At 34.8% G+C, this 19,482-nt stretch overlaps 1 protein-coding gene and 1 pseudogene across 7 annotated transcripts in view; both read left to right on the top strand.

The window, feature by feature from the left end:
- The window catches only part of RALYL (RALY RNA binding protein like), a 658,122-nt gene that overhangs the window by 424,004 nt on the left and 214,636 nt on the right, over positions 1 to 19,482 (top strand). The gene's annotated exons all lie outside the window — the stretch shown is intronic.
- Positions 807 to 18,010, top strand: LOC142871884 (26S proteasome regulatory subunit 7 pseudogene; annotated as a pseudogene).

Raw genomic sequence — 19,482 nt, 5'->3', positions numbered from 1 at the left:
AGATACCCCGAGAGCAAAACTGACCACCCAGAGCTGGTGCCCTATCTGCTGGGAGATGAAGCTTCTCTCTGTGACCCTTATAATTATATAAAGATGCAAATACAGAAAAGTGAAGTAAAAAGAAAACTGGGATTGACAGACATTTTGCGGCTAGTATGTTCTTCAGACATGGTAGTGAAGAGGGAGGCATTGGGATAGGAAAAAAGGAGGAAACTACATTTCGGTTTCATTAAGCCAGATTTTCTTTTTGTCTCAGTTTGCAGCCAGATATGGGCTCCACCAAGAAGCAGGGACTCTCTAGTAGGAAAAAAGAGAAAGAGGTATTGCTAGGTTGACTATGACTTGTTCCCAGGGAAGACAGTTTCATTACAAGAGGGATGACTGCAAAAGGGCACCAGCACATTTTTCTTTAGTGCTAGTGTTTTCGGGATGTATGGGCATTCTGTTTATTGCCATATCTCCAAATTACTGACCAAGGTGCTAGTCCAACTAAAACAGCATTGTTGCAGGTTATGTTCTCCAGGAAACAAAGATGGAAATTAGTAGGCAGGGTTTTTATGAGAAACTGCTGTAGAGATCAACACCTTAAAAGCAGGGGTGACATGTGGGGAAGCAGGATTAGGCAGAGAGAGAAGTGGAACTGTGCGGCAGCATCAACAGCTTCAGCTGACCCCAAGGGAAGTTCTGGAGTTGACACGGTCTCTCTGAACTATCCTCCATAAACCCCCAAATGGGAAAGTCTTTATGCCTCTCCTTGGGTCAGTCAACAGAAGAAGACCCACCCTTGAAGAGTGCACCCTTGGTCAATGGGAGGCAATCTGGAAAGGACTGTCAGCTTGAAGAAAGGTGGTTTTTTAGCAGTACTTCCAGCTGCAGAGGCTCTTCCTGCTGGGGATCTAAGCAACGTAACAATAAGCTTGAGACATCAGAAGATCTTGATGAAGAGAGAAAGAGCAAATGCAAGAACAAAGGAAGACCATAAAATCTGTGACAGTGAGCTAGGAGTGGGTGGAGAGATCAAGGCAAACTGTCAGAAGGGACATGTAATGACCATTTGGCTTTACATAGTCACAATAATATAAACATCATGTATTGCTTTTGCCTCTTATATTCAACCTGATGAAACTCAGATTTGTGGATACAAGACCATAACTGAATGCATATGTTCCTCTACATTAGCAATCAAAATATAAAATTACAGGTAGCTCATGTTTGGAAGTTGAAGGTGGAAAGGGGTGAAAGAGAGGGTAGAGTTACTAATATCATCACAAGATAAAATCAGAAGTCAGCAAATGCCATCTATATCAATGGAACAAGAAATAGATTTTAAGTAGATTATTCAAATTTACATTGGTTACCAATTGAGGGGAAAATATAGAATATTAAATAATAGTAAAAGTATCTGTTCCATGGAAATTTGTTGGGTGGTTACATTTGAAATGATATGAATATGTAACTTTACAATTTTCTCAATTTCTTCTACTACATTTGGCCTGTTTGGGTTTAATATCCTTTCAGAAGGAAAGATTTTTGTTCTAAATTTTCAAATTTATGTACATAGAGTTTATAAATATGATTTATTTGAATTTTTCCTTTAATAATTTCTCTCAATAATATTACTAATTTTGTAATTTCTCCTTTTGATTCTTGGTTAATTTAATGAGTATTTTATCAATTCTTTGAAAGAACCATATGCTGATCTGTATAAGTTTTACTCTGTCTATACCTTCTAGATGTCACTAATTTCTGTCTTTATCCTTTATTATTTTTCCCATCTATTTCATTAGATTTATTTATTTTAGTTTCAGATTTTATTTTTTTAGTTTACTAATGAATTCATTTAATTTGTTTGTTCTTATTTTTATGTGTATTATTTAAGACTATAAATTTTCCTGTAGTGACAGCTTTGACTATATACCATAGTCTCGGTTTTTCAATCATTTTTTAGATGTTCTTCAATTTTTATTTCTGCTTTTCCTTAGACTCCAGGTTTCTACTTGAAGATATTTTTGACAGGGATTGTTTTTTTAAATTTAACTTCTACTTTGATATTATCATCAGAGAACAAGGCATATATATTATTTGTGAATTGTCAATACACTGAAGTTATAATTAAGGCTTAACATAGAGCAAATTTTGAATATATCCCCAGAAAAACTTGAGAAGAAAATGTATATTCTATATTTAGTATGTATAACTTAGTATATTCATATATACCTAAAATGCTTTGTACTATTATTAGTATAGAGAGAGAGACAGACTATATATTCTTACCATTTTTGTGCTACTTGATTTGCCATAAATTAAGACATAGGAGTTAAATTCACCCACGTCTCTGATAAATCTATTCCACGCCATTAATGTTTCTCTTCTATTTTTACTTTATAAATTTTGGATGGCAAATCTTTATTATGAATTATACAATATATGTAGTCTTGTCTTAATCATTGGGCCTTCAAATCAAACATCTTTCATCATTGTAATAATATTTACATTCTATTTTTTTAAAAGTATCCATGTTTAATCTCTAGACTTTTTGAGTTATTTTGATATAGACATGTCTTTCATTTATGACAATAGTCATTTTAACATATTTTTCTTTCATTACATGCATGAAGTTTTTGAGAAACAAAGGGAACTCACTTAAGTGTATGGTGGTTTATTCCTTGACTTTGTTTCTTTTCTTCCTAGATAAATTGCACCGGTAGGACAAAAGTAAAACCCTTTCTTTTTTTCTTGAGCCAGTTCTACTTAATCATATTCATATCTACATTATTGTTTTTTCCCTTGTGGATATACACTCCTTATAGTTGTCCAAATTTAGCTTTTCTCATGATCCTCCAATGAGCCTCCAATTTTAGTTCTCACAGAAAATTTAAAAAGTCAATACAGAAGAGAATTGTGCAAGCTATGAAACCTATAATTCAACATGTGACCCTGTTCCTAGTTCCCTTAATATTTATTCAATTTCTTCTCCTATTAAATATACTCATGTCCCTCAACCCTTAAAATATCTCAGTGGATTCTCACTGTTCTCAGGATAATGCTCAAGCTCTTTTACATGGCCTATCATGGCCTTCATGATAGGAATTTGTTGTCTTATCCTACCCTGCTTCTAAAAACTCACTTCTTGTACTCTCTGCCTCATTCAGACTAATATACATTTTAGCTCCTTGGTCAGTTTATGGATCTTATTTGGATCTGTATTTCAACAACTTATGAAGAAAAATATTTTCAAGACAAGAAAATTTGATTAATAGCTGGGTTTTTATAATATTAAGACATAATTGGTAATGTTTTTAGATGTTATGGGAGTATTGTGGTTTTGTTAAACAAAGAACTTTTATTCTTTAGATATGCATGATGGGATACTTATAGAAAACATCATATAATGTCTGAGGTTTGATTCAAAATTTTCTGGGGTTGGATGGTGGATGAACAAGTTTGTTCTGAACTGATAATTTTTTAAGACATATGATGGCCAGGTGGGGTGGCCCTCGCCTGTAATCCTAGCATTCTGGGAGGCCAAGGCAGGAGGACTGCTTGAGCTCAGAAGTTTGAGACCAGCCTGAGCAAGAGTGAGACCCCGTCTATACCAAAAATAGAAAAGTTAGATGGGCATCGTGGTGTGTGCCTGTAGTCCCAGCTATGCAGGAGGCTGAAACAGAAGGATTGCTTGAGCCCAGGAGTTTGAGGTTGCTGTGAGATAGGACAATACCATGCCACTCTACTCAGAGAAATGAAGTAAGACTGTTTCAAAAAAAAAAAAAATGGATGGTGGATGGACACATGGTAATAATTATACTAATCTCTTGACTTTTGATAAGTTTGAAACTTTATATTTCAAGAGGTTAGAGTTTAAGGGATGAGACAGAATAGAAAGGCATTGAAAATTACACAGAGCAATTCATTCTGGCCCCACATTTGTATCAATTGAGGAGTTACACAAAAAAAATTTTATCTCTGAGTTCCTTTCAAAATCAAATAAATCAGAATTTAAAGGGTAGGGCCAACTATATTTATTTTTAAATTTTTCTCAGGTGACAATAATGTGTTACAAATATTGAGAACATTGATAAAAACAAGCCTTGCAAGCCTTTATCTGAGATGAGATAAGAAACTTTTCTTTGCCATTTTACCTTCTACTGCTGTTCTCAAGCTCTATAATCCCAGATCTCATAAAATAATGAAAAGGAGTTACAGAGCTAAGGAAAATGGCAAGTTGATGGTGCTTGGAGTTTTTTCATTATTTTATTCTGCAAACATTTATTGAAAACCTACTATGGACTGTGTGCTGGGCACTCTGATGGTTACTAGTCATATTAAATTAACAAGATATTGTCCCTGCTGTGTCTAATAGGTCAGACAGATAAGTAATTTGTGATCACAATCCTGAATGGTAAGTGTGGAGTGTGATGGCAAATTTAAGTTAGTAAAGTGATTCACCACATAAACAGAATTAAAAACAAAACTACATGATCATCTTAATAGACGAAGAAAAGCATTCAATAAAATCCAGCACCCCTTCATGATAAAAACTTCAAAAAATTAGGCATAGAAGGAACATACCTTAAAATAATAAAAGCCATATATGAGAAACCCACAGCCATCAAAATACTGAATGGAATAAAGTTGAAAGCATTTCCCCTAAGAACTGGAATAAGACAAGAATGCCCACTTTCATCACTTCTATTCAACATAGTACTAGAAGTCCTAACTAGAGCAATCAAGCAAAGAAAAGAAATAAAGACATCCAAATTGGAAAACAAGAAGTCAAACTATCCAAGTTTTCCCATCATATAATATTATACTTAACAAATCCTAAGGACTTCTCCAAAAGAGTCCTAGAGTTGATAAATGAATTCAACAGTCTCAAGTTACAAAGTCAACATACACAAATCAGTAGCATTTCTGTACACTAATAACAACTAAGCTGAGAATCAAATAAAGAACTTAATCCCATTTACAATAGCTGCAAAAAAAAAAAAATCAAATACCTTGGAATATACTTAACCAAGGAGGTGAAAGATCTCTACAAGGAGAACTACAAAATACTGATGAAAGAAATCATAGATGACACAAACAAATGGAAAGCATCCCATGTTCATGAATTAGAAGAATCAGTGTTGTCAAAATGTCCATACTGTCCAAAGTAATCTAAAGATTCAATGCAATTTCTATCAAAATACCAATGTCATGTTTCACTGAGTTGGAAAAAAAAATCTAAAATTTATATGGAACCAAAAAAAATCAAAAATAGCCAATGCAATCCTAAGCAAAAAGAACAAATCTGGAGGCATTGCATTACCCAACTTCAAATTACACTATAGGGCAATTACAATCAAAACAGCATGATACTGGTATTAAAGCAGACACATAGACCAATGGAACAGAATAAAGAACCCATAAATAAAGCCAAATACCTCCAACTAACTGATCTTTTAAAAAACAGAGAAAAGGATGTACTGGAGAAAGGATCCTTGTATTCAATAAATGGTGCTGGAAAAATTGGATAGCCATGTGCAGAAGAAATGAAACTGGATCCCTGCCTTTCACCATATATAAAAATTAACTCAAATTTGACTGAAGACTTAAATAAATGTAAGACCTGAAATCATAAAAATTCTAGAAGAACACCTAGGAAAAACTATCCTAGGCAATTGACTTAAGTAAAGAATTTATGACTAAGACCTCAAAGTATTTTCAATAAAAACAAAAATAAATAAATGGGACTTAATTAAACTAAAAAGCTTCTGCACAGCAAACGATATAATCAGTAGAGTAAATAGACAACCTAAGAAATGGAGAAAATATTTGCAAGCTATACATTTGACAAAAGCCTAATATCCAGAATTTACAAGAAACTCAAACAAATCAGTAAGACAAAAACAAATAACCCCATGGAAAAGTGGGCAAAAGACATAAATGTCTGTGTATGCAGACATTTTTCAAAGGAGGAGAAACAAATGGCCATCAAATGTATGAAAAGGTGCTCAACATCACTAATCATTGGAGAAATAAGATACCCCTTACCTCTCAAAATGGCCCTTATTAAAAAGTCAAAAAACAATAGATGCCAGTGCAGATGCAGTGAAAAGGGACCTCTTACACACTATTGGTGGTAATGTAAATTTGTCAAACATCTAGGGAAAACAGTATGGAGATTTTTCAAAGAACTAAAAGTAGATCTACCATCAATCCAGCAATTCCACTACCGGATATTTACCCAAAGGACAAGAAGTCATACTATAAAATGCACCTAAGTATTTATTGCAGCACAATTCACAATTGCAAAGATATGGAACTAACCTAAGTGCCCACCAACTGAAGGCTGGGTAAAGAAAATGTGGTGTGTGTGTGAGTGAGTCTGTGTGTTTGTGTGTGTATGTGTGTGTCTTATATAACAATCATTGAGGTTAATGATTTGTTCAACATCACATGCATTCATTAATTTTTAGTAATTTACTCAATAACCATTGAGGTCTACTATGCTCATGATACCAAACTACTTGCAGGAAACACAAAGAATAATAAAACTTGGCTCCATCCTTGGAGATGATACAATATGGTGATAGAAAATGGGGGCTTCCAGACTAGCGTTGGTTGTCACACCAACCTCACTGGTCCCAACCTAACAGGTCCACTTTGACTCTGTATTTTAAACCAACAGTTACCTAGCACTTGCCCTCTTTCACTAAATGCTGGCACTCTAGTCACTCATAAATAGTCTTTGTGCTTGGGCAGGGCCATTTGTGCATTTGTGTTTCAGAATACCCATGTGCTTCTGAGCATGCTTCTGATCAAGTCTGCCCACAACAAATGTCAAGGATTCGTAGTACTCTATATAATATAATAGTTTACCTGTTACAGCCCAAACCTTAAGTAAAAGGTGTGCTTCCATCACAAATGGAGAAGGTGTGTCTAACTTTTGCTCTGGTTTCATACTATAGATTAGTAAAAAAATTCTCAAAAAATTATCTACTTATTAAAATAAGCATAACTTCATTTATTTTTTATCAAACTCTAACTTTAAATATTTTACTCTTTAATACACCTCTAAATAAAGCAGTTCACAAAATAGAAGTGTGCACTCAAACTGATTCTTAGTCCTTTCACTCACTCTTTATATTCATCTTCCTTAATTTAGTCTCAAAACACTCCCAGGTGAGTGGCACTGACTCTTGCTTATTTGACATCAAAATTCTTGAGAGCTTGTTCCTCCACAGCAGGGTTTAATTCTGTGTGTGTGTGTTACTTTAAGGCATCTTCTCTTGCTATTTTGTGCGGATTAAAAAAAAGATAATATCCCACCTTCTTCTGCCTCTTGAACTGGATTGCCCACTGATATTGGGATCCTTGGTCATGGACTTTCTAATCAGGAATCAGTTTTAATATTTTTCTCTTAAAAATACATGAAAACTTCAAAATTCTTTTACTGTTTTTTATACTTTTCCCATTTAAAAAGTTATTCACAACTCTTTCTGACTGACATTCAATTCATTTTGAATACAGTGCTTGTACACCAATTAACAATTTCTGTTTGACTAACCCTTGAAAAATAGCTTCAGGAGACAAAAGTCAGAGATCTCATCTGTCTCAAAGTGATGGTTATAAAAATATATGAAAAAAATTTATAATCTGTTTACACCTAAAGGTTCTGGTGTCTAAAAATGTGTTTATGTGATTCTGCTGGACAGATCAGCATAGGCGTTGCTTTACCAAGTCCATTAAGGTATCGAAAAGAGTTGTAGAATTTTTGATTGGAAAAGACTTTGAAAGTTTTACAGGGCAAATCTCTCATTTTTCAGGTGATTAAACTGAGACCTAAAGAAAGGTGGAGACTTACTGGCGAATTCAAGTTTCAGTGGAGAGTTGGATTTAGAAACTAGGTTTCCTCTTTTCTTGCCTACTGTGCTCTCTTTATTGCTATGCCATCCTTCAACATTGCTCCTAATGTTATATCTTCTTGTAGCTCTCTCTGGCTCTTCCTAGTCCACAAACCAAACAGTACAATCTGATGATCACACAGTACTGTAGAAGTACTTTCAAGGGTAGTTCTTATCATTATCTCACCAAAGCCGTATGATCTTGATGAACAGGACTACTTATCTTTTAATGCTAACATTTTTTTTTTTTGCATATACAGGGTACTCAATAAATTTGTGGTAAACAAAATGACCTCTCTTTGCCTGTTGGTGTGGTCAGTGTTTACTTGTCAGGTTATGCATGCAATTCAAGATTACAGAACATATTAGAAGAAAGTAAATTTCTTCTAAATTTTAAATTTCTTCTAAATTTTAAATTTCTTCTTAAATGTTTAAATTTTAAACAAAGTAAACACACTTTGAGTTAAATTTGTTTTTATATTTAGTCTTCTTATTTTTTACTGAAAATTATATTATGAAAAGATATATGCCAGATCAGGTAGTCTTTCTACTTTTTAGCTCTGTGAGGTATCTCCAAATTACATTTTATCCAGCAATCCCACTACTAGGCATCTATCCAAAGGAAAAAAAGACATTCTATAATAAAGACATCTGCCCTTGAATGTTTATAGTAGCACAATTCACAATTGCAAAGATGTGGAAACAACCCAAATGCCCATCAGTACATGAGTAGATTAATAAAATGTGGTATATGTATACTATGGAATGCTACTCAACTACAAAAAACAATGCTGATCTAGCACCTCTTATATTATCCTGGATAGAGGTTGAGCCCATCCTTCGAAGTGAGGTATCACAAGGATGGAAAAACATGCACTACATGTACTCACCATCAAATTGGTACTAACTGATCAACACTGAGGTCTTCATGTGGTAGTCGTACTCATTGGGTGCTGGTCAAGTACAGGGGGTGAGGGGTGGAGGTTGGAGGTGGTAAACCCACAGCTAGTGGAAATGAGACACACTATACGGGGAAGGGACATACTTGTAGCCCTGGCATGGGTGAGGCAAACGCATTTCATGTAACCAAAATCTTTGTACCACCATAATATCCTGAATTTAAAAAAAATATAAGCCAATATTTTAGATATAAAAAACAAGGAAGACATAAAGTTTAGTACTACCTACTTTTAAATAGCCAAGTTCTTAAAAATTTAAATATGCTTAGTTAAATTATTAAAATGAAGGTTTTATAAACCACAAAACCTATACCAAGTAAGATTTATTATACTGCCCAATTTCAAACTGCTTGAAAAATATATTTTATTCTGAAAGTTTAGCAAATAAATATTTAAGTTGAATATAAACTTGAATTTTTCCACAAAACTTCTTGGATAATACTTATTAATTTTTTGTAATTACAATGTAACTTCACATAGCTTGAGTGAATTCAGAGATTATTTGTGGAATTTCTTTTTTTTAAAATATGTATTAAAACCAGGTGTGGTGCTCACACCTATAGTCCTAGCACTTTATGAGGCCAAGGCAGGAGGATCACTTGAGGCCAAGAGTTAGGAGAGCAGCCTGGGCAAAAGCAAGACCTTGTCTCTAAAAAAAAAAAAAAAAAAAGTGTTAAAATGTAACCAATTAGCCAATTCTATTGTTTTTCCACTAGTATTTTTAAGTAATTTGTTTTAATTGAGGTTTACCAAAGGACCCTTAAATGAGATAAATGAGTACTGAAAGGAATATGACTGATTCCCAAAGTATTAATTTAAATTTTATTTCAAAATTGCAAAACTTACCATTATGCTTAGGAATTATTTTCAAAACTAAATTATGAGCTGAAATTTTGGAAGTTGTTATTTTGACTTAGGGAACCAATATTTGATGATATTCATACCTCAAACACAAATATTACCAAATTCAAATATCTCTCTTTCCCTGAAAGGCCAACTTTGTTTTTTCTGTGGAATTTCTATTTCATGTTTCTGGTCACTTATAAAAAGTCTATCTTTTTTAGCCCGCATTTTCTATAGATGCTATCCTGGCCTTTTCACCATAGCTTATGAACATTAGATGAGCTTTTTTAAAACAAATTAGGGTGATAAGAGATATTTTATATCCTTACTTCAAAGAATATTTTCCCTCTGAAACTTTTCTGATCCAAGTAATCCCAAAGTCTAGGAATCACTGATGTAAAGATGCAGATAATAAATTTAGATTGCTCATACTATGACTATATTACAAGCTTATTCCTTTCTCTAAGTAGTCTCTGAAATGTTGCACATGTCTATATAGCAGAAATAGGTCTTAGACTAAGGTTTAATGTAAATATACAAAGGTTGAATGTAGGCATAACACCTTTTACCCTATCAATTTTTTATGAGAATGTTGCAATCAAAATGATATCTGAACACTCCCAGTGTGCTCCCAGATCTCATGTCCCAATTAGCATTTATTTAGTTAAGTGAGCAAGCTGATTTTACAATGAGTCCATGAGATTTCTGAATCTGTCTCCAGGATTTTGGTGTGATCATGCTTAATAGCAGATATGACCATTTAAGTTCCCCACCCAATGCTAAGAAAGAGCCTTCTGGATTCCAAGAAGCTAAATAACAGCTAGTTATACCATCGTATGCCTCAAGCAAATGATTATTGAGGCCCTTCTGTGCTCAGAGTTATGCAGAAGGCAGAAATGAGTGCAAAGGTGATAATCCTCTCAAAATGTTTTCCATTGCTCAGGCTTGATTACATTTACATGGCAAAGTTTAATTCACTCTCACACTTTACAAGAAGAAATGAGGAATTAAAAGAATGAAGAAGCAGAAAGATTTCTTAATGGCAGAGCCACTTGTGTTAAGACTTCAAGGCTTAACTTATTTTTCTCCAGCTGTCAATGACCTGGATAAAATAAAATTTGATCTTGTTTTGTCCTTTATTAAATAGACTAATAGTTAAAATTGTTATATTTGCAAAATTCATTGTGAATAACATGGTTCAGTTATTTTCCGACAGCACTAAATATGGATTAGAGATGATATAAACAGTTAAACCTGGTCAATGTACTGCTTATCACCTTAAAAGGAAATAAAGGAAAGTATAAGTGGGAATGAAACCAGGTGTTAGGAAATGGTATGTTATAATATCAAGAATAAATAATTTGCCTATTTCTTAATGATCCCCACAAAATGTGTTTTTCAGAGGCTTTTTGAATCTGAAAAGTGTATCTACAACATGTTATGTCTAACAATTTAAACTGGTTATAAACCTGGAAATAGAAAAGAATAAAGATAGCTTCTGAATGGAAAAGGCTTAAAACCAGCCGTATTTATTGATATTTTGTGCAATAAAAGAAAATAAAAGATGCAATTACTTTAGCTACTTTCTCAGGTAAAGCTGTTTTCAAGGAAAACTTCTTAGAGCAATAGCTAACCTGGCACTCATAGGAGATGACTTTTTTATAACATTTTCAATGTACCTTCAATGCATGTACTTCTAGTCTAAATTATTAGCCTGGACTACTTTCCCTTTACCCAACCCAGATAGCATTTTTCAAGAAATAAACACATACAGCAAAACTGGAAAATAAAACCACTTTCTATTTCTTCATTTATAGGAGGTTGAACTTCTTCATATTGCTGGAGCTATAGATTTTTTAGGATGTGTGCTTCGGAGTGAAGTCAAGTGATAATACTTTTCTCTTAAATTACCAGCTGACTGAAAAATATCATTAGTTCTAAATTTCAAATTCTACCTCTATTTTGAGTTATACAAGAACACCTTGCTTTTCCACTTTTTTTGACATTGACTACATGAAAATGCGTAACTCCTGATTACTATAGCCAAATTGCCAGCTTTATGAATTACATCCTATACAAATGACCTCCTCTGCCCTGCACAGTGCAACATTTTTTAATACAAACAACAGGTATATGATGAAGACATTTAAAAGAGGCCACAAAGGTCAGAAAAATTGTCTAAATCTATTTCAACATCGAGTTCTTTCTTTTTTTATTATTTAATAGATTCAGGGAGTACACGTGTATTTTGTTACATGGATAAATTCTGTAATGCTGAAGTCAGGGTTTTTAGTGTGCCCATCACCAGAATAGCATACATTGAACCCAACAGGTAGATTTTTATCCCTACCTCCCCTCTCACCTTCCCTCCTTCTTAGTTTCAAATGTTCATTACACCACTTTATGACCATAGATACCCCTCATGTAGTTCCCACTTGTAAGTGAGAAGATGTGGTGTTTGTTTTCCATTCCTGAGATACTTCACTTAGGATAATGATCTCCAGTTCCATCCAAGTTGCTGCAAAAGACATTATTTCATTCTTTTTTATGGCTGAGTAGTACTCCCACACAACACTTTCTCATCAGTTGTTGGGCACTTAGGTTGATTCTCAGTGAAAAGGGAACACTTATACACTGTTGGTGGCACTGCAAACTAGTACAACCACTATGAAAAACAGGATGGAGATTCCTCAAAGAACTAAAAATGGAGTTCTTTCTTGATTCTCTTTCTTTCTTTCACACTTCCTGCAGAAAGCTAAAAGTTGACTAACAATAGTGCATTAAAAAATAATAATAATAAGGCTGTGTAATTACTAAGGAGCTGAGACACTTGGATCTTCCAAAGTTCCAGATTACCTCAGTGCTGATCAGCAAAAAGCCAAAGAGGATAAGAAGCATGGTAAGCCCATTTAAGCTCTGGTTAAGGGGGATATTTCCTTGCTGAAAACTTGTGGTCAGAACACTTATTCAAGGCAGATTAAGCAGGGTGAGGATGACATTGAACAACTTCTCAAGAAAATTAGTGAATTCACTGATATTAAAGAGTCTGACACTGACCTGGCCCCGCCAGCACTCTGGGATTTGGCTTCAGATAAGCAAATGCTGCAGAATGAACAGCATTTACAGGTTGCAAGTGTACAAAGGTAATAATTGCTGACTTGAAGGACTAGAAATACAATACATTATCAATGTGAAGCAGTTTGCCAAGATTTGGTGGACCTCAAGTGATCAGGTGGCACCTACTGACATTGAGGAATGAATGAGAGTTAGTGTGTACAGAAATAAGTATTAAATCCACGTTCTACTTCATCCTGTGTTGACCCAGGTGGAGTGAAAACCTGATGTCACAGTGATGTTGATGGTTGTAAGAAACAAACTGAGAAATTGCAGAAAGTAGGTGGAACCCCACTACTTCACCCAGAGGGATTGGTTAACTTGGACATTGAGACTCTCAAGGGTGTGCTGCTCTTTCATCTACCAGATACAGGCAAAAATCTCTGTATTAGGGCACTTGCTTGGATTATTGCTTAACTTTGACATTGAGACTCTCAAGGGTGTGCTGCTCTTTCATCTACCAGATACAGGCAAAAATCTCTGTGTTAGGGCAGTTACTTGGATTATTGGACGGATGATGGCTTGCATCACTGGAATTATTGGATCTGAACTTGTACATAAGAATATAGGTAAAGGGACTGGAATGGTTCATGAGCTCTTTGAAATGGCTAGGGGGGAAAAAACAATAAAAAGCCTGCCTATCATTTTAGATGAAACCGATGCAGTTGGAGGGGCTCGGTCTGGCAATGGTGCTGGGGAGGACAGTGAAGTACTGAGACGGTATTGGAACTAATCAACCAGCTGAATGGTTTTAATCCTCATGGCAATATAAAGTCTGATGGCCACTAACTGACCTGATACTTTGGATCCAGCACTGACAAAACCAGGGACATGGTTAGAAAGATTGGATTTAGCTTCCTTGATCTAAAGGGTCAGACCCACATCTTTAAGATGCATGCTTTTTCAGTGAGTGTTGAAAGATAAGAGATTTGAATTGTTAGCGCAACTGTGTCCAGACAGCACCAGAGCTGACATTAGAAGCATTTGCATAGAAGCTGGTATGTTTGTGGTCAGAGCATGGTGAAAATTGCTGTTGAGAAAGATTTCTTGGAAGCCATAAATAAGGTCATGAAGTATTCAGTACTACTCTTTTCTGACATACAATTGATCCCCCAAAGCTTTCAAATGAAAACACTTTTTAAAATTGGAATGCTAACCTTATATAGACTTGTTAATAGTCCTTTCACACAAAAATAGTGTTCAAAATTGTAAAAACAGAAACAAATAATAGTTTTAACTGTCATCTACTAAATACATGATACTTATCCTGGGCATATTTGTGTGTTTGTTTAATAAATATTTATCGAATACCCACTATATATCTGGCAGTAGAGAAGGAATTAAGGTAAGGGAAATGATCATTGCCTTCAAGGAGCTTATAATCAAATATTAAGAGATGTGTCCAGGGCAGTGATGAAAGATAGGCAATGGAAACTATGAAAGCACAGACTAGCCTGAGGCAAAGCTTTCTGAAGAAGTTGATGATTGATCTCCACGTTAAAGAAATTAGAAGATTTGGACTTGAAAATGAGAAGAAATGATATTCTAAACAGTTCACAACAGAAGTTGTGTGAACAAACGCACTTATGGAAAAACACTATCTGTGTTCAAGAAACTACAAAGAATTTGGCATTTGGAAGGTTGGAACTGAAAAATTAAAGCTGGAGAGATGTGCAAAGTTAAAATCACGAAAGAACTGGCATGACATTTTAAGACACTTAAACTAAATTCTACGGGTAGGGGAAGTGAATCAAGAGTTTCAAAGTTCATACATGGTTCAAATACATACCTTGTACCCATGTCAGAGTATAGTTTGCATTTATGAGGATGTATTAGCTCAGGCTGCTGCAACAAATTACCATAAACTGGGAGTTTTAAGCAAAAGAAATTTATTTTTGCACAGTCCTGGAGTCTGGAATGTCAAAGATTAAAGTGCTGGTACAGTCAAATTTTATCTGAGGACTCCTCTCTTGGCTTGTAGGCGGCCACCATCCTGCTGTGTGTTCACATGACCTCTTCCTCGTGGGAGCAGGGAGAGAGCAAACTCCCTGGTTTCTCTCCTTACAGGGGCACCGATCCTGTCAAAAGGGTTCTCCCCTCATGACCTCATTTAATCCTAATCACCTCCCAAAGGCTCCATCTCCAAACACAATCACACTGGAGGTTAGGGCTCTAACATATGAATTTTAGGGGAATGCAAATATTTAGTCCATAATGGGGAGATGGAAGCTGTTGGTAGTCATAAGCATAAGGGATAATGAGATCTTCAGCTAGAGTTGCTAAGACACATGGAGACAAGGAATAGAAGAGTAGCCAGGAGGTGAAATTGGTGGTTTTGGGTGATCAGTTGATTGACTGATTGGAGCTGAGGGAGAAGGAACAGTCCACTTTTTTCTCTCTCCATTGTCGCCCATCAACTCCATGCCACCAGGTGAGGCTACTGCACTAGTCTTTTTTATTTATTTTATTTTATTTATTTTTTTATTTCAGCATATTATGGGGGTACAAATATTATGGTTACGTATATTGCCCTTGCCCCCCTCCCCCCTCGAGTCAGAGCTTCAAGCATCTCCCTGCACTTTATTCAACATCCGCCATCTTCTACACATACATATATTATGTATGTGTAACATACATATATTATGTTAATGTATATGCATAACATCATAAATGATTAGGGTATTTTTCCTTTAAAATCTGAAGTTTGCTTTTGGAAGTGGACATTGCATGTTGCAGCTTGTGATTTATGGTGGGGTAGGAGGAAGGTAAGCTGAAAACAGAGGACAGTTTGTACCAGCTGCAGATGGGTGTGGCTTGTGACACAGCCAGTCAATGGAGGGAGCTGGCGCTTGTTTGTGGTGTGTATGTGGTGGGGGGGCGTTTTTCCTATAGAGCTTGGACACCCAGCTGAGTATCCATTTTTTGCATTCTCCTCACATTTCTCACAGAGGAAATCATGCACAAACAACCTTAACGTTTTTTCTTTATAGCAATTGCTTTGGAACAAATTCACGTTTTCAAAGCAAGTGTTAGAGCAGAACTGACTGTAATTGTGCCTTGAACAGTTGGGAAAAGCATCACAAAAGTGGTGACACGTGAACTGAGTCTTGTGACATGGAAAGAGATACACCAACAGAAAAGGGGCAGAGGGAGCAGCACGCATACAGGGGACTAGGTTTGAAAGAGAACATCATGTTTGGAAAACTGCCAATGTGCAATTTCCCTATGTTACGACATTATATTGTTTGTTTTACTTTTTTCAAACATTATTTTCTTCATCCTATATGTTATAATTTACTTCTTTTTCCAACATACAATTCTTTATTTCCCATTTTTCCCCAATTGATGGAAAACCTAAGTTTGCCTTTATTTGATGTCTAAAATCTTTATTTTATATATACACTTTTTAGCTGGGTGTGGTGGCTAGTGCCTGTAGTCTCAGCTACCCAGGAGGTTGAGGCAGGAGGACTGTTTGAGCCCAGGAGTTCAAGTCCAGCCTGGGCAACAAAGGAAGTCCCTGTTTCTAGAAAAAATAAAAATAGATATAATTTTATTTTTGTGTAATCCACCTAATAATATGGCAACGTTGTACAAATACCTTTATTTCTAACAACTGAATTAGCTTTCCCTTGATGTTGAATATTACAAATAGTCCTTTCAGATTAAAAAGTTAAGAAACATTATTCACATATTTGAAATAAATATTGCAGCTTTATGAATTCTAATACAGGGGTAATCATGTTTTCATTTTATTGTATTAGGAAATATTACAAAATTAAGGGCTAAAGTTAATGTTAGCTAGAATTTTCAGTTCATCCAAAGAAATATTGTGCCTTGAAGTTTAATTTAACCTAGTCTGTTTCAAGTTAATGAAATATAAGATGCGTTCTTATAACACAGATTCATTAAGTCAATTAACGATCACTTATTAAATGCTTGCCATATGCATAAAATTATCTTAGATCCTATGAGTGTAATTTCCTGTGTTCCCTCCTGTGTTGAGTGTTGTGTGTATGTACTAAAAACATATGGAAGCATACTAAATGGTAAAAAAATGCCTGAGTGAAAACAGCAATATTGTTTCACTCAGCTGATTGTTTCACTCACTTAATTGATTTCCTGATAGACAAGGTCCTTATTCCACATAGATGATCAAATTTATTTTAGAGTCTGATCCTTTGAGGACACTGCAATCTAAGTTTTTTTAGTAACTTACGGTTTCATATAGGCAAGTATCTTTGTTATCTGGAAAGTCACTTGAGATACAGAGCATTGTAATAATGAAAAACATGCTGCAAAATTAGTAAAATCATTGAACCTATTCAAGCTACATGTGGCACATTGTCTTTTTACAGTTCTATGAAATGTTCTACAGAAGTTTTCTAAACATTTATTTTCTGCAAAAAGTTTGTACTATATTATTGTTCTGAGTATTTGTTAACTTTCCCACTACATTTTTTTTTTTATGTTTTACTTTTATGAGATAAGGTCTCACTCTGCCACCCAGGCTGGAGTGTAATGGTGCTGTCATAGCTCATTGCAGGCTTAAACTCCTGGGTTCAAGCAATCCTCCTGCCTCAGCCTCCAGACTACCTGGGATTGCACTTGCCACCATACTTAGCTTCCCACTACATCTTGAAAATACTGTGTCGCTGAAATTGCTAAGATAGTTATTGTAGTGACTCTTATTATGCAAGCACTGTTAGGTATATCTTTTGATTCTTATTTTCATTTCCCATACTTCTATCTGCCTTTCTGCTCTGTTCATTTCTTTGGCACTTTGCAGATGGTAACAAAATGAGAAAGGTAATATATTCATTTCCATTAATTCCACTACTCTTTATTGAAATAAAAAAGAATTAAAATGGATAAATGAGCCCTCAAAGTATTTCATTTAACTCCTCCCTCAATTGCAATTAGTTGACTGAGCTATTTTTCTATTCCTCAGTTTCTTTTATCTTTAACCTTAATATCTATATTTGTAACATAAAGCAATTCTAGGTAAAGCTTGCCTTTTTATGTTTTATTTTTTCCTCTTTCTTCATGTCTTTATTGGCAAGTTATACTCATCAAAAATTTGTCCTTTTTTCTAAACAATCACTTTTCCCTGTAAAATCACTTATGATATCCTTTTTTTAATTTTTGACATTCATTATAACTTAGTGACATATGCTTTTTTTCTTTTGCATTTCTGACATTGTAATCTGTATTTTATTTTATTTTATTAAATTTATTTCAGAATATTATGTAACAATTTGGTTACATAACTTGCTTTTGTACCATGCCCATCCCCCAGATACTGTGCCTTATACACATTAGGTGTAATTTTACCCATTCCCTCTTCCCCCCCCTCACCTGCTTGATTTCCAATGAATGTTATTTCCATATGTACACATAGGTGTTGATCAATTAATTCTAATTTAATGGTAAGTATATGTGGTGTTTGTTTTTCCATTCTTGTGATACTTCACTTAAAAGAATGGCCTCCAGCTCCGTCCAGGTTAATATTAATACAAGAGGTATTAGTTCACCATTTTTATGGCTGAGTAGTACTCTATAGTATACGTATACCACATTCTATTAATCCACTCATGTAGTGATAGGCACTTGGGTTGTTTCCACATATTTTCAATTGTGAATTGTGCTGCTGTAAACATTCTAGTGCAGGTGTCATTTTAATAGAATGCCTTTTTTTTCTTTGGGTAAATACCCAGTAGTGGGTTTGCTAGATAAAATGGTAGTTCCATTTTTCGTTCTTTGAGGTATCTCTATACTTTTTTCCATAGAGGTTGTGCTAGTTTGCAGTCCCACCAGCAGTGTATGACTGTCCCTATCTCTCTGCATCCACGCCAACATTTGTTGTTTTGGAACTTTGTGACATGAGCCACGCTCACTGGAGTTAAGTGATATCTCCTTGTGGTTTTGATTTGCATTTCCCTGATGATTAGAGATGCTGAGCATTTTTTCATGTTTGTTGGGCATTGGTCTATCTTCTTTAGAAAATTTCTGTTTTAAATAATACATTAATATGATATTCATCAGTGTGTTTGGAGGAGACCTTGGAATCCTGTCACCTAAGAATGCTACCTGACAAAATAACAAAACACAAATAAAGGCCAATAAGGGTCTAATGATTAAGATGCTTTCAAAATATACTGTGATACTGTAGAAATCAAAATAGCATGGTCTTGGCATAGAAACAGACATATAGGCCAAAGTAACAGAATAGAGAACTCAGAAATAAATCCACACATTATAGTCAATGAAAATGTGCCAAGAACACACAAAAGGGAAAAAATCCTAACTTCTTCAATAAATGGTACTGGGAAAGTTGAATATGTACATGCAGATAAAAAGAATTAGATGCCGGTCTCACCATCATGTACAAAAATCAACTTAAATTGGTTTAAAGATTTAAATACAAGATCTGAAACTGTAAAACCACTAGGAGAAAACAGGGAAAAAGTATTTTTTACATTGATCTAGGCAATGAGTTTTTGAATATAACCCCAATAGCACAGGCAAAAAAAGCAAAAATTAAAAAAATGGAATTGCATCAAACTAAAAAGTTTCTGCACAGCAAAAGAAACAAACCCAGAGTAAAAAGATACCCTATGGAATGAGAGAAAATATTTGCAAACTATACATATGATAATGGGTTAATAACTGAAATATAGAAA

The sequence above is a fragment of the Microcebus murinus genome, chromosome 7 (genome assembly GCF_040939455.1).
Source record: "Microcebus murinus isolate Inina chromosome 7, M.murinus_Inina_mat1.0, whole genome shotgun sequence".
NCBI lineage: Eukaryota > Metazoa > Chordata > Mammalia > Primates > Cheirogaleidae > Microcebus > Microcebus murinus.
This window is presented reverse-complemented; position numbering and strand designations above follow the sequence as displayed.